The sequence below is a fragment of the Rhinopithecus roxellana genome, chromosome 5, assembly GCF_007565055.1.
Source record: "Rhinopithecus roxellana isolate Shanxi Qingling chromosome 5, ASM756505v1, whole genome shotgun sequence".
Classification (NCBI taxonomy): Eukaryota; Metazoa; Chordata; class Mammalia; order Primates; family Cercopithecidae; genus Rhinopithecus; species Rhinopithecus roxellana.
The window spans coordinates 103,976,987-103,992,253 of NC_044553.1; positions in this window are offsets into that span (position 1 = coordinate 103,976,987).

A 15,267-nucleotide genomic window follows, 5' to 3' on the forward strand; every position below is an offset into this window, starting at 1 on the left:
GACTGAATTTCGCCCTTGTTGCCCAGGCTGGAGTGCAATGGCGCGATCTTGTCTCACTGCAACCTCCCCATCCCGGGTTCAACCGATTCTCCTGTACCAGCCTCCCGAGTAGCTAAGATTACAGGCGTGCGCCACCACGCCCGGCTAATTTTGTATTTTTAGTAGAGGCAGGATTTCACCATGTTGGTCAGGCAGCTCTCGGACTGCTGAGCCCAAGTGATCCACCTGCCTCGGCCTCCCAAAGTGCTGGGATTACAGGCGTGAGCCACCGTGCCCGGCTAACTTTTAGTCTTGAAAGTGGAACTCCAGCCTGGCCAACATAGGAAGGCCCCGTCTCTAAAAAATAAAATTAGCTGGGCGTGGTGGCGCGCGCCAGTAGTCCCAGCTACTCTGGGGGCTAAGGTGGGAGGATGGCTTGAGCCCAGGAGATCCAGGCTGCAGTGAGCTATGATCACGCCACTGCACTCCAGCCTGGGCGACAGAGGAAGATCTATCTCAAAAAAAAAAAAAGAAAGTGGAACTGAGGTTGAAATACGGGTAATGAGGTTAAGCACCCTTGATTAATACTGAACTAGAGCTGAAGAGATGGGGCTTATGGCAGCTAGTGTTGCATGGATTAATGACAGCAATTCCAAGCTGGCGAAGTAGCTCCCGGAGAACAGCAGGTGGCTTTTCAAATCGCAAATTTGTGCCTATTTTGACTTCCCCCAAGGCACACTACTATTTAATGAATATAAAATGCAAAACATAATGTTAGAATAGTTGTTTTTCTCCCCAGATACAGATGGTTTGTGTATAAAGAAGGCAAGATACACTAATGTTTGTGGCACTGTAATGCCTGCTGTAATACTGAAGTAGGGATTCTTACCTCTTTAATGTATTTCCTAAACTCACTTTCTATTTTAAAGGAAAAATGTTCTAAGACTCTCATAAGGGAATTCCAATCTCTCAAGAGTGTTTTTAAAAATTAATTTCAATTTTATTAATCTAAAAAATCCAAAACTGAAACATGGTTAAGAAAACGGTAAATGCATACAGCATATCTGGCACAAAGGGTACTTTCCAGCACTGGCTAGTTCCCAAGTGGACTGATAAAAGTTTTCCCTTGCTTCTGGTTCAGGTCCCTACTCTCAGGACCAACTCCTCTTGACCTTTTGAAGACTTTTGTCTTCTCAGACTCTGAAAGAGCCTGGTATACTGTAATTCCTACTGTTTGCCTGCATAGTCATAGTTAGAGTTCTTGGTAAGGCTGCTAGGAGGATGAACTTAGTCCCACAGCCTCAACAGCTAGCTCTATGCTGGTGTCTCCCAAATTTAGGTCTCTAGCTGGACCCTTCTCTGGAGCTGAATCTTCTCTAATTGCCAATGGGATATTTTTCACATCAAGACATATGGCACCTCAAAACCGCACATGTTTAAAAGATAACTCCTTATCTCCTCTACTCCCTCTCAAGTCAATTCCCGCCCCTTGTACCACATTTTCCAAGTCTTCAGAGCCAAAACTTTGCAGTGGTATTAATTCCCTTATACTTCCCCCCTCTGTCTTTATTTGTTCCGGCTCTGTTATTCTGGCTTTTTTAGTTTTTTTCGAAATGGGGTATTGCTTTCTCACCCAGACAAGTACAGTGGCATGATCACTGCACCCTTGAATACCTGTGCTCAAGTGATCCTCTGGCCTCAGCCTCCCACGTAGCTGGGACTGCAGCTGCACACCAACACTCCTGGCTAGTTTAAAAAAAATTTTTTTAGAGACTAGGTTTCACTGTATTGTCCAGGCCAGCCTCAAACTCCAGGCCTGCAGGGATCCTTTGGCCTTAGCCTCCTGAGTATCTTTTTTCTTTCTGTTACATAATTCATAAATTTAGGCTGGGCATGGTGGCTCACACCTGTAATCCCAGCACTTTGGGAGGCTGAGGTGGGTGGATCATTTGAGGTCAGGAGTTAAAGACCACTCTCGCCAACATGGTGAAACCCCATCTCTACTAAAAATACAAAAATTAGCCATGGATTAACAGTGTGCATCTGTAATCCCAGCTACTCAGGAGAGGTTGAGGCAGGAGAATCGCTTGAGCCTGGCGGTGGGGGTTGCAGTGAGCTGAGATCATGCCACTGCACTGCAGTCTGGGCAATAGAGTGAGACCCTGTTTCAAAAAAAAAAAATTATAAATTTATTCACTGTTTATTGTCCCTCATTCTCACCCCCAATTTAACCTCTGCGATGGCAAGGAGTTTTGTTTTGTTCACTGATACAGCACAGGCAACTTCAACAATAACCAGCATATATTAAGTGCTCAATAAATATTAATTGAATGAATGAATCCCTTATGGCGTGGGAGTTAGGAGTTCATCCTTTTTTATTTGAATCTGAATTTAAATTCCATTTGTGACAGTTACTAGTTGGTATCAAACTCCTAGGCTTAAGCCAGGAGTGTCCAATCTTTTGGCTTCCCTGGGCCACATTGGAAGAAGAATTGTCTTGAGCCACACATAAACTACACTAACACTAATAATAACTGATGGGCTAAAAACAATTGCAAAAAAATCTCATAATGTTTTAAGAATGTTTACAAATTTGTGTTGGGCTACACTGAAAGATATCCTGGGCCACATGCGGCCTGCAGGTCATGGGTTGGACAAGCTTGGCTTAAGCAATCCTCCTGCCTTGGCCTCCCAAAGTGCTGGGATTACAGGTGTGAGCCAGCATGCCTGGGTTGTGATGGGATATTTCAAATCACTCATATCACACACCCTGCAGTCTATGAGAATTATTTCACACATTCAAACAAATCTTCATCCCCTCTTGTGATATTTAAGCTGGGCACAGGATTTTGGATGGTATACCTGGGCTGTGATGGGATATTTCAAATCATTCATATCACACACCCTGCAGTCTATGAGAATTATTTCACACATTCAAACAAATCTTCATCCCCTCTTGTGATATTTAAGCTGGGCACAGGATTTTGGATGGTGTATATATTTTAATACTCTTAAGGATACTTCCTGGAAGGAATCAACTTCATTTTCAACACAAACATAAACTGAAAGCTAGGATAAAAAATTAGGCTCCTTGGCCGGGCGCGGTGGCTCAAGCCTGTAATCCCAGCACTTTGGGAGGCCGAGACGGGCGGATCACGAGGTCAGGAGATCGAGACCATCCTGGCTAATATGGTGAAACCCCGTCTCTACTAAAAAATACAAAAAACTAGCCGGGCGAGGTGGCGGGCGCCTGTAGTCCCAGCTACTCGGGAGGCTGAGGCAGGAGAATGGCATAAACCCGGGAGGCGGAGCTTGCAGTGAGCTGAGATCCGGCCACTGCACTCCAGCCTGGGCGACAGAGCGAGACTCTGTCTCAAAAAAAAAAAAAAAAAAAAAAAAAAAATCAGGCTCCTTAAGGGTGGTGGCCACATCTGTTTTTGTTGTTGTTGTTGGCTTATTTTTTGAGATGGAGTCTCGCTCTGTTGCCTAGGCTGGAGTGCAATGGCGCGATCTGGGCTCATTGTAACTTCTGCCTCCTGAGTTCAGGTGATTCTCATGCCTGAGCCTCCCAAGAAGCTGGAATTACAGGCATGCACTACCACACCTGGTTAATTTTTGTATTTTTAGTAGAGACAGGGTTTTGCCATGTTGGCCAGTTTGGTCTCAAACTCCTGGCCTCAAGTGATACACCTACCTCGGCCTCCCAAAATGCTGGGATTACAGGCATGAGCCACCATGCCCAACTAGCCACATCTGTTTTGTTCACCAGTGTATCCTCAATACCAAACAGTGCCTAGCCTGAGGTAAGCACTCAGAACATTTGTTGAATATGCATTCTCACTGTTTAGGTTTTCTATTATGTTTAATTGTTTTTTTTTTTTTTTTTTTTTTTTTGAGACGGGGTCTTGCTCTGTCACCCGGGCTGGAGTGCAGTGGCCGGATCTCAGCTCACTGCAAGCTCCGCCTCCCGGGTTTACGCCATTCTGCCATTCTCCTGCCTCAGCCTCCGGAGTAGCTGGGACTACAGGCGCCCGCCACCTCGCCCGGCTAGTTTTTTTTTTTTTTGTATTTTTAGTAGAGACGGGGTTTCACCGTGTTAGCCAGGGTGGTCTCGATCTCCTGACCTCGTGATCCGCCCGTCTCGGCCTCCCAAAGTGCTGGGATTACAGGCTTGAGCCACCGCGCCCGGCCTTGTTTTTCTTTATTCAAAAAGATATATCAGTAAATGAGAGATCCAAATTTCAAAACCCTAAAAGGTCAGAAATTTTATATTAGAATTTGAGATTTTTTCACATAGGCAAATGAATTCCTCTGGGAAATCTTTCAGAAAGACAAAACCTTTGCCAATTCCATCACAAAGGGAAATCCCCTGGAAGCTGACTTCATAAATATGTGCCATCGGGCTCCAGGCAGCAGCTAAACTACTCACTCAGGTGGACTTTCCCCTAGGTCAGGGAGCTTTCAGAAATGTCTGGGTACCAATACTGCAGCTCTAACACAAGCCTGGGTGGCAGACTTGCTGTGTCTGTGTGGAAAGTTTGATCTTCCTCTCTGTGGGGCCATCAAGTTAGACTTTTTGAAATGACTTTCTGGTTTTTTGAAAAAATTTAGAGATGACTTGACATCTCGTGAGTCTTGGAAAATCTCCTGGGGGCCTCCATTTGGCAAGGCCCACATTCTCCCCTGGGGGTGGAGGTAGGTGGAAGGTAGGGGTTACCCACAAGGCAAAGGTAGAAAGTGGCAGCGTAGATTCCCAGAGACTGCAGGCATGCTGAATCACATGGTGTTTAAAGGCAAGATAAGAATGTAAGCCCTTAGCTTAAGGTGCTCTGCTGGCAGTTTTAGTGAGGCAGGGAATAGAAAAATGAAGGCTGTGTTTCCACATGATATTAGTAGGTGTTGAAACACAGTGCCCTGTGAGTTGGCCACTTGCAATACACATCTTAGGGGAGTCTCCCGATGTTAAGGGGCCCCAAAAGACAGCTGTAGCAAGGACAGAGCTAGGGATGTAGCAGTTCTGGGTAAAGAAAGACGTAGGACTCTGGCCAGATTTTCACTAATTCAGAGCTTCCTCCCTGAGGAGAAGAACCTGGCTCTTTATCTTTCCCTTTTTTATCTTTCTCAGATCCTTCAGTTCTTCCTGCACCCCAGTAGCTATGGTTCGCTACCTAGGACTTCAGTCATTCTGGATGAGTGTTGGAGAAGGAGAAAAGAGTATGAAATTTCTCTACTCTAGTTCTATAATTTATGGGTAAAGGACAAATGTCGATCAGTGACAGACTGGATTAAGAAAATGTGGCACATATACACCATGGAATACTATGCAGCCATAAAAAAGGATGAGTTCGTGTCCTTTGGGACATGGATGCAGCTGGAAACCATCATTCTCAGCAAACTATCGCAAGAACAGAAAACCAAACACCGCATGTTCTCACTCATAGATGGGAATTGAACAGTGAGATCACTTGGACTCTGGAAGGTGAACATCACACACCGGGGCCTACTATGGGGAGGGGGGAGGGATTGCATTGGGAGTTATACCTGATGTAAATGATGAGTTGATGGGTGCTGACGAGTTGATGGGTGCAGCACACCAACATGGCACAAGTATACATATGTAACAAACCTGCACGTTGTGCACATGTACCCTAGAACTTAAATTAAAAAAAAACCAAACAAACAAAAAAAAAAATTTATGGGTAAAGGAAAGGGACAAATGGAGCACCAAATGTGGTTTGGGGTATGACTTCTGTGACTTACATGAGGCAACTTACATGAGGTTATGCTTCTCATAAGCCCTCAAACCCCTTCAAACCCTTCAAAGCCCTTCAAACCACAGATTCCAATAAAGCAACACTCCTCTGCCCCCTTGTCCGTGACATCTAGTGTGGTTCTTCTACCCTCTGGTACCAATGGTGGATGCAATACAGTGTTTAGCAAGAGAGCAGTCACACAACTATCATTATTTCCCTTCTGTGCCATCCCCTTATTAACCAGTCAATGTGGTTCTGTGCCTGGATTCTCTCAGCCATTCCCCAAAATAAATGCTGTCCTTTGGTTTGGAGGGAATAAACTTGTATCACTTCAACTCAAAGGACATTTAAATACAATTATGCATGAACCCCTCTATCGAGCCAAAACCTTTAGCTTTTCAGTTCACCTTGTTTTTAGCTATAATAACTTCAGTATTACCCTCTTACGACTTTTGATGTTTCTCGTTTTTCCAAGCTCTGCCTTAAATGAGAACCTGATGCTCAGCTTCTTGTTTCTGGAAGCCAAGGACTTTGAAAAACACTGAGAATTCTCATGGGTCTCCCCACAATACTGGAAGACACAACGGAAGACCCCAGCTGGCTTGGGCTTAACCATTGGTGGTTTTTAACATACAGCTTCCCCTTAGGCATGTTAACACAGGAAGCCCTTTATAGCTTGAGAGAACAGCAAAAGCTCCACTGAAAAATAAGATGGGGAAGGGTGGGAGAAGGGAACGGTCATATCGTGAACTTTGAAAATGGCCAGGTTGGCCGGGCGCAGTGGCTCAAGCCTGTAATCCCAGCACTTTGGGAGGCCGAGACGGGCGGATCATGAGGTCAGGAGATCGAGACCATCCTGGCTAACACGGTGAAACCCCGTCTCTACTAAAAAAAAAAAGTACAAAAAACTAGCCGGGCGAGGTGGTGGGCGCCTGCAGTCCCAGCTACTCAGGAGGCTGAGGCAGGAGAATGGCGTAAACCCGGGAAGCGGAGCTTGCAGTGAGCTGAGATCCGGCCACTGCACTCCAGCCCGGGCAACAGAGTGAGACTCCGTCTCAAAAAAAAAAAAAAAAAAAAAAAGAAAATGGCCAGGTTCTGCTCTGTCAGCAGCACTGGGTTTGAATCTGAGCCTTGCCACAGATTACTTGGTGACCATGATCTCAGTTTCTTCTCTCAAACAGGTGAGTATGCTATACCCACTTTAAGAGACATAGAGTCCACTACGGTGAAATTAAGCCACCTACTATTTGACTGGAACTCAGCTTCTTTGGGAAAGAAGGGGGCCCACTGATGAATAAGGCCTGAATTGTCAGCTATTTCGCTTTAATCTATCCCTAGTAAAGAATGAAATCAAACAGGTACTGCATGGGCCTGCACTGCATGGGCCTGCACTGCACACTGCTATTATTCAGAAGTGAAACTCACTGTCTTAATTTGGAAAGCAGCTAATTCTTACCTATCATGTCTCACACACATGCAGCCTCACCCATTAATGTTAATGGGGGATGGGAGTGCAAGATCAATTATTTCATGGTGCCTCCCTACATCTTGGAATCTTTATGAACTTTATTTAGACTTTATTCACTCTATTCCCCATCCCCACCCCCAGCTCCTGAGGGTGGGGAAAGGGAGGTGCAGAGATTGGCCGGTCACTAAGAAAGTGAGTCAAGAACAGAGAGGAAATAAGACTCAACAGCCTTCCCTTTAGCCTAGAGACACTTCCTCTTCCTTGAGGTTTCCTAATTGGCTTACTCTAATTCCTATTTTCTTACCACAAAATTAAGTCATCTGTGATGCTCAGAATGAACCAAATTCTCTTGAGGGTAATTGGAGAGAGGGAGAGAGAAAATGCAAATGAATGAGGTTTCTGATCATTTTGACCAATATTTTCAGCCACTAATTTAGAAACTAGTTCTTGAGAGTCCAGTTATTGATAGAAAAGCAAGAGTGTGCTACATTTTTTTTTTTTTTTTGATAGAGTTTTGCTCTGTCACCCTGGCTAGAGTGCAGTAGTACGATCTTGGCTCACTGCAACCTTTGCCTCCCAGGTGATCCTACCACTTCAGCCTCCCAAGTAGCTGTGACTACAGGCATGCACCACCATGCTTGGCTGATTTTTAATTTTTTTGTAGAGATGTCTCACTATATTGCCCAGGCTGGTCTTGAACTCCTGGGCTTAAGCGATCCTCCCGCCTTGGCCTCCCAAAGTGCTGGGATTACAGTCATTGCACCTGACTCCAGTTTTATTTTCTACTTGCTTTTGAATGACTTGATGAATCTCAGCTGAGATCCTCAAACTTCACTCTAAATGTATTTCATCCATAATGGCGAAACAAAGGCAAGTTCCAAAAATCAACCACGGCCAGCAGATTTAGGCACTGAAACATTCCAAAGATTAAAAACTCTGGGATGATGTCTTACAAGTACATAGCAAGAGGCCGGGCGCGGTGGCTCACACCTGTAATCCCAGCACTTTGGGAGGCTGAGGTGGGCGGATCACGAGGTCAGCAGATCAAGACCATCCTGGCTAACACGGTGAAACCCCGTCTCTACTAAAAATACAAAAAATTAGCCGGGCGTGGTGGCGGGCGTCTGTAGTCCCAGCTACTCGGGAGGCTGAGGCAGGAGAATGGCGTGAACCCGGGAGGCAGAGCTTGCAGTGAGCCGAGATTGTGTCACTGCACTCCAGCCTGGGCAAAAGAGTGAGACTCCATCTCAAAAAAAAAAAAAAAAAAAACAAGTACATAGCAAGTTTTATTTGTTACTACAGTACCATGTACAGAGTAGAAGTCTAATGAATAAACCTTTAATTCACTGAATATATCATATGATTATAGAGGATGGCACTGAGAAGTTATTTTTTGAGGATCAGTGAGGCATCAGACACCACAGATTAAGTTCCCACTTAGCCAGCTCACACACAAAATACCAAGGAGCAAGAGGGGAATTCACTTAAAGGAGAAGTAGGCATTAGAGGTAAAAATCAGGAAGACATTTTCAAACAACTTCTCCAAAGTAATTCAACATTTACTGAGCCCCCTCTTTGGGCAAGAAGCTGGGCCAGCTGCTCTGGGAGACACACAGATGAACCTGATGGCATCCCCACCAGAGTTCCATGGGGAAGATGAAACAAGAATGAAAGCAAAGCTAACATGAGGCAGTCTGTAGTCCATAAGGAAATGTGTAACAGCAGCACAGATGAGAAAATGACCTTATATGCTCATGGGCCAGAGGGAATGTAAGACTACCTGTTGGAAGATGCATGTCCAAGCTCAGCTTAGGACAGGGAGAACTCTTAACAGGTGTGTTAAGAGCAATGTTAGGAGCAATGTGGTAGGTACCACAATGCAACATGGAATGGGAGTGGCATAAATAAACAGAGGAAGAAGAAAAGAGCCTGTGTTTAGGGCAAGCTAGGCAATGGCCTAACTTAACTAGGACACAAAAAATGTTTTGGATTAGGGTACAAATGAAAGGAGCTGGCCTTGGATACTAAGCTAAGGAATTTATGCTCTATCTAGTTGGAAGGCTATGGGGAGACATTTAATGTTTTTGAGCAAGGAGAGTGGCCAAGACTAGAATTATGCTTTGGGAAGATAAACTTGGTAGCTGTATTTATGAGGAACTGTCACTGGGGACGTCAGCCAGGAGGCTATTGATAATAGACCAAGTGAAAGTTTTTGAAGGTCTGAACTGGGGTAAGTAGCAACAGGAATGGAAAGGAGAGATTATCTGCAAGAAATTTTTAAAGGCTGGATGCCGTGGCTCATGCCTATTTATAATCCCAGCACTTTGGGAGGCCAAGTTGGGAGGATTGCTTGAGCCCAGGAGTTTGAGACCAGCTTGGGCATCGTGGCAAAACCCTGTATCTACAAAAAATAAATTAACCAGGTGTGGTGGTGTCCACCTTATAGGGTGTGTGCCAATGGTCCCAGTTACTTGGGAGGCTGAGGCAGGATAATTGTTTGAGCCCAGGAGGTCGAGGCTGCAGTGAGCTATGATTGCATCATGGCACTCCAGCCTGGGCAACAGAGTGAGACCCCATCTCCTAAAAGAAAAAGAAAAGTTCTAGTCTAATATCCTATTACACCTATTGTAAAAATTTTAGACTGTGCAGAAGATGAAGTAAAAATCATCCACAACCCAACATCCAGAGATATCTATTAACATTGTAGAATCAATGAAATGTTATTCCTTCCAGACATTCTCCTCCAAGTATTTTCTTTCTTTCTTTCTCTCTCTCTCTCTTTTTTTTTTTTTTTTTTTTGTAGAGATAGGGTCTCCCTGTGTTGCCCCGGCTGGTCTTGTACTCCTGGGCTCAAAAGATTCTCCCACCTCAGCCTCCCAAAGTGTTAGGATTACAGGTGTGAGCCACCACACTTGACTAGCCGAGTATTTTCTTTCCTTCATTTAAAAAATGGGATCTTGGCCGGGCGCGGTGGCTCAAGCCTGTAATCCCAGCACTTTGGGAGGCCGAGACGGGCGGATCACGAGGTCAGGAGATCGAGACCATCCTGGCTAACACGGTGAAACCCCATCTCTACTAAAAATACAAAAACTAGCCGGGCGAGGTGGCGGGCGCCTGTAGTCCCAGCTACTTGGGAGGCTGAGGCAGGAGAATGGCGTAAACCCGGGAGGCGGAGCTTGCAGTGAGCTGAGATCTGGCCACTGCACTCCAGTCCTGGCGACAGAGCGAGACTCCGCCTCAAAAAAAAAAAAAAAAAAAAAAAAAAAAAAAAAAAAAAAAAAGGGATCTTACTAGACATACCATTTTGGAGCTGCTTTTTCATTGACTCTATGCCAATGTACAAAGTATCAGCAGGGCACGGTGGCTCACGCCTGTAATCCCAGCACTTTGGGAGGTGAAGGTGAATGGAACACCTGAGGTTAGGAGTTTGAGATCAGCCTGGCCAACATGGTGAAACCCCGTCTCCACTAAAAAATACAAGAAATTAGCTGGGTGTGGTGGCGTGTGCCTGTAGTCCCAGCCACTTGGGAGGCTGAGGAAGGAGAATCGCTTGAGCCCAGGAGGCAGAGGTTGCAGTGAGCCGAGATCTTTCCTTTGCACTCTAGCCTGACCCTGTGGGGTCTCTGTTGCCCAGGCTGGAGTGCAATGGCTCAATCTTGGCTCACTGCAACCTCTGCCTCCCAGGCTCAAGCAATTCTCCTACCTCAGCCTTCTGAGTAGCTGAGATGACAGACACATGCCACCATGCCCAGCTAATTTTTGTCTTTTTTGTAGAGATGGGGGGAATCTCACCAGGCTGCCCAGGCTGGTCTTGAACTCCTGGACGCAAGAAATCCTCCTGCCTTGACCTCCCAAAGTATCATTTTAATCATTGTAACATTAAAAGTTACGTTTAGGTTAGGTGCAATGGCTCATTTCTGTAATCCCAGCACTCTAGAAAGCTGAGATAAGTGGATTGCTTGAGGCCAGGAGTTTAAGACCAGCCTAGGAAACATAGTGAGACCCTGTCGCTAAATTTTTTTTTTTTTTTAATTTACAAGTAGGTTAGAAAATTATCTGGGGGTGGTAGAGCATGCCAGTAGTACCAGCTATTCAGGAGGCTGAGGCAGGAGGATTCCTTGAGCCCAGGAGGTCAAGGCTGCAGTGAGTCATGATCACACTGCTGCTGCACTCCAGCCTGGGTGACAGCAGGACACTGTCTCAAAAAATAAAAAATTAAACTATAGTTATTTACTTCTTCCCTTATTTTGAATAGTTACTTCCAATTTCATTATTGTCAATTACACTATTATGAATAAGCTGTTTTCAAAGTGGTTCAGTTTGAGTGTCTCAGGTGAAGCTGCTCAGATGCAAATGTAGAATTGGAAAGAAACCAGTGATAGAGATGACGCCTTCTTTTGAGAAAGTTGCTATGAAACTGTCTCTGGGAAAGCACAGTTTTGTCCAGTCAGAAGCCTAAAGCTATTTATAAGTAAATGGGAAAGAGCTGGAGGAAAACAATTAACTGATAACAAGATCCCAATTCAGCAAGAAGGAACAGTATGGAAGTAGGTGGAAAAAGTAACCTAGGGCCGGGAGTGGTGGCTGATGCCTGTAATCCTAGCACCTTGAGAGGCCAAGGCAGGAGGACTGATAGAGACCAAGAGTTCATAGACCAACCTGATCCTGTCTCTATTTTTTAATTTAAAAAAAATATATTTTTTTTTCTTTTTAAAGTAACCTAGGAAAGAAAAGGGAGAAAAGATTCAGAAGAGGAAAATTATTGGAAAAGGCAAACATTGATGAAGAGGTTCACAACAGATGGCTTTTACTTTCTGGTTAAGTCTGCTGAGCGTGAGACTGATGTGACTGACTCAGGACTTGGACTCACGGGTGTCGTTTTATTACTATTGTTTATATAATTGTGGAGCTCATTGAGGCCCTTACTTCTCAAATTATAGTCTGCAGCACTGGCATCATGAGGTATGTCAGATCTGAATCAGAACTGCCATTTTGAGTGGGATCCCCAGGTGATTCTATGCCCATTAAATTTGAGAAGCACTGTGATGGCCCATCTTCCCCACTTAACAGAAAAGGAAATGAAGGCTCCAGGAGATTAGCTGCTTGCAACTTACTTTTGCAGAGTTAAGACTGCAAAGGTTGGGAGAGCTCCTTCAGGAAATTAATGGGAATTTCATGACTTTTCTAGCAATACTATGGTATATAGGAGTGGAGAACGTGGAATGGTCTGTGGCTACTCAAAATAAGGTTTAGAATTGAAAAGATGGAGATCAAAGGAGGTAAAAAGTATGAAAGAATCTGCACTGCTATTGAAGCTATCCTCTCATTAATGCTTTGACAGGCAGGGTAGGGAGAAAGGCAAGCAAAGTCAGATGAGAAAGGGCAATAGAAGCTTCCTAGGTGAGGAAGGGGTATGTCCAAGAACCGGTCAATGGGAATTTAACCCAATGGTGGTTGGGTTAAAGGAGTGGGGCAGGTAAGGAGGCTGTGGACAAAATAAGAAACTTGAAAGTTTACAATCCTGAAACTAATCAAAAAGGTTGGCCATCTCATAGGGAGCCAAAAATCACCAAATCAGTTAAGCGTGGTTGTGCGTGCCTGTAATCCCGGCTACTTGGGAGGCTGAGGTAGGAGGATTGCTTGAGCCCAGGAGTTTGAGGCTTCAGTGAGCTATGACCACACCTGTGAATAGCTACTGCACTGCAGCCTGAGCAACACAGTGAGACCCCATTTCTAGAACCAACAACAACAACAAATCATGAGACTGGAGTTAAGAAACAATGAGATCAGGCTGGGTGCGGTGGCTCATGCCTGTAATCCCAGCACTTTGGGAGGCCAAGGTGGGCTGATCACTTGAGGTCAGGAGTTCAGGACCAGCTTGGCCAACATGATGAAATCCTGTCTCTACTAAAAATACAAAAATTAGCTGGGCATGGTGGTGCGTGCCTATAATCCCAGCTACTCGGGAGGCTGAGGCTTAAGAATCGCTTGAATCCGGGAGGTGGAGGTTGCAGTGAGCTGAGATCACGCCACTGTGCTCCAGCCTAGGTGACAGAGTGAGACTCCAACTCAAGAAAAAAAAAAAAAGAAAAAAGAAAAGAAACAATGAGACCAAAATGTGGATGGAGTTGGAATCTCTGGTGATACTGGCAGTGGGAGTGGAAGAAAAGCACATTTTTTTTTTTTTAATTTTTTATTTTTAGTAGAGATAGGGTTTTGCCATGTTGGCCAGCCTGGCCTTGAACTCCTGACCTCAGGTGATCCACCTGCCTCGGCCTCCCAAAAGGCTGGGATTACAGGAGTGAGCCACCATGCCAGGCCGAAAAGTACATTCTTATAACATGTATAAAGTACAAACTAATCAATACTGATTTCCTCACATAAATTTTCCTTGGTGGGTTGATGAACGAAGAGTTACATGATTTGCTTTAAAAAATAAAACGTTCTTTATCTGTATAAAGCAGCAATTGTTCCTTAGATGTTCTCTTTAAAAACATGGTCTGACCAGAGTTTATTTTTTTAGGAGTTGGAGATCAGAGGGTCCTGACTTAGAAAAGACCCATTACATCAAGGATTTGACCACTCCTACCAGAATAGCACTAAGTGCCAAAGGACGTGACCCTTAATTTGAGCCAATAGCTACTATCAGGGTTCAGCTTCTGTGAACACAGATTTCCTTCTGAACAGAGCAAGCCTTGAGTAGAAATTTGTGAGTATACAGCTATGCAAGTAGTATTTTATGGTGTCCAGCAATGCTCTAGTTTAAGGTGGCTGCCCCTTTTTATGAATTTACATTATTATTAGAATACATGAGGCCGAGTGCGGTGGCTCACACCTGTAATCCCAGCACTTTGGGGGGCTGAGGTGGGCGGATCACCTGAGGTCTGGAGTTCGAGACTAGCCTGACCAACATGGAGAAACCCTGTCTCTACTAAAATACAAAATTAGCTGGACATAGTGGCGCATGCCTGTAATCCCAGCTACTCAGGAGGCTGAGGCAGAAGAATTGCTTGAACCAGAGAGGCAGAGGTTGCAGTGAGCTGAGATCGCGCCATTGCACTCCAGCCTGGGCTAGAAGAGCAAAACTCCATCTCACACAAACACACGCAAAAAGAATACATGAGGATTAAGTGACTATAAGAATGGGGAAAATTTTTCATTTTCTGTCAGGTGAAAAAAAACATGTTACAAAAGAGTTCATAGAGAATAAGTATATATGTATAGAAAAATAAAAAATGAGTATATATGTATAGAAAAATATATACGTATAACAACTTAATAGCAATAGACTGTCCAGTCATGGAATACAGGACAGAAAAAAAAGCAGCTTTGGATTCTAGAGCAAGGTCATTGAAAAGAGGAATAAAATATAAGAATGATTTATTTTCAAAGAATCAGTAATATAAGTACATCTAAGCAACAAGTCTGGGTGAGGGACTTACCTCTCCGAAGACGTGCCATAGCCACCTCCAAAGGAAGCTACTTCACGAGGTGGAGGCTCCATCCCATTCTCCCAGCTTAGGACACTACCCTGCTCCAGCAGGGCCACATGGATGGAATTGTCAGGGAATTCCATTGGTATCCTATTGGATACTGACATTCTCTGTTCTGATGCAGTCATAGAAAGCACAAGAAACCTCTTAAACCTCTTTTATTATTTATTTATTTATTTATTTATTTATTTATTTATTTATTTATTTATTTATTTTTGAGATGGAGTCTCGCTCTGTCATCAGGCTGGAGTACAGTGGTGCAATCTCAGCTCACTACAACCTCCGCCTCCCGGGTTCAAGCAATTCTCCTGCCTCAGCCTCCTGAGTAGCTGGAACTACAGGTGCACACCACCACGCCCAGCTAATTTTTGTATTTTTAGTAGAGGCGGGGTTTCACCATATTGGCCAGGATGGTCTCAATGTCTTGACCTCAGGTGATCCGCCCGCCTCGGCCTTCCAAAGTGCTGGGATTACAGACATGAGTCACCGCACCTGGCCAGGAAACTTCTTTTAATAGTAGACTTTAACTATTTAGATGTGAACTGAACTTGTTATCTATATAATGTTCTAGTCC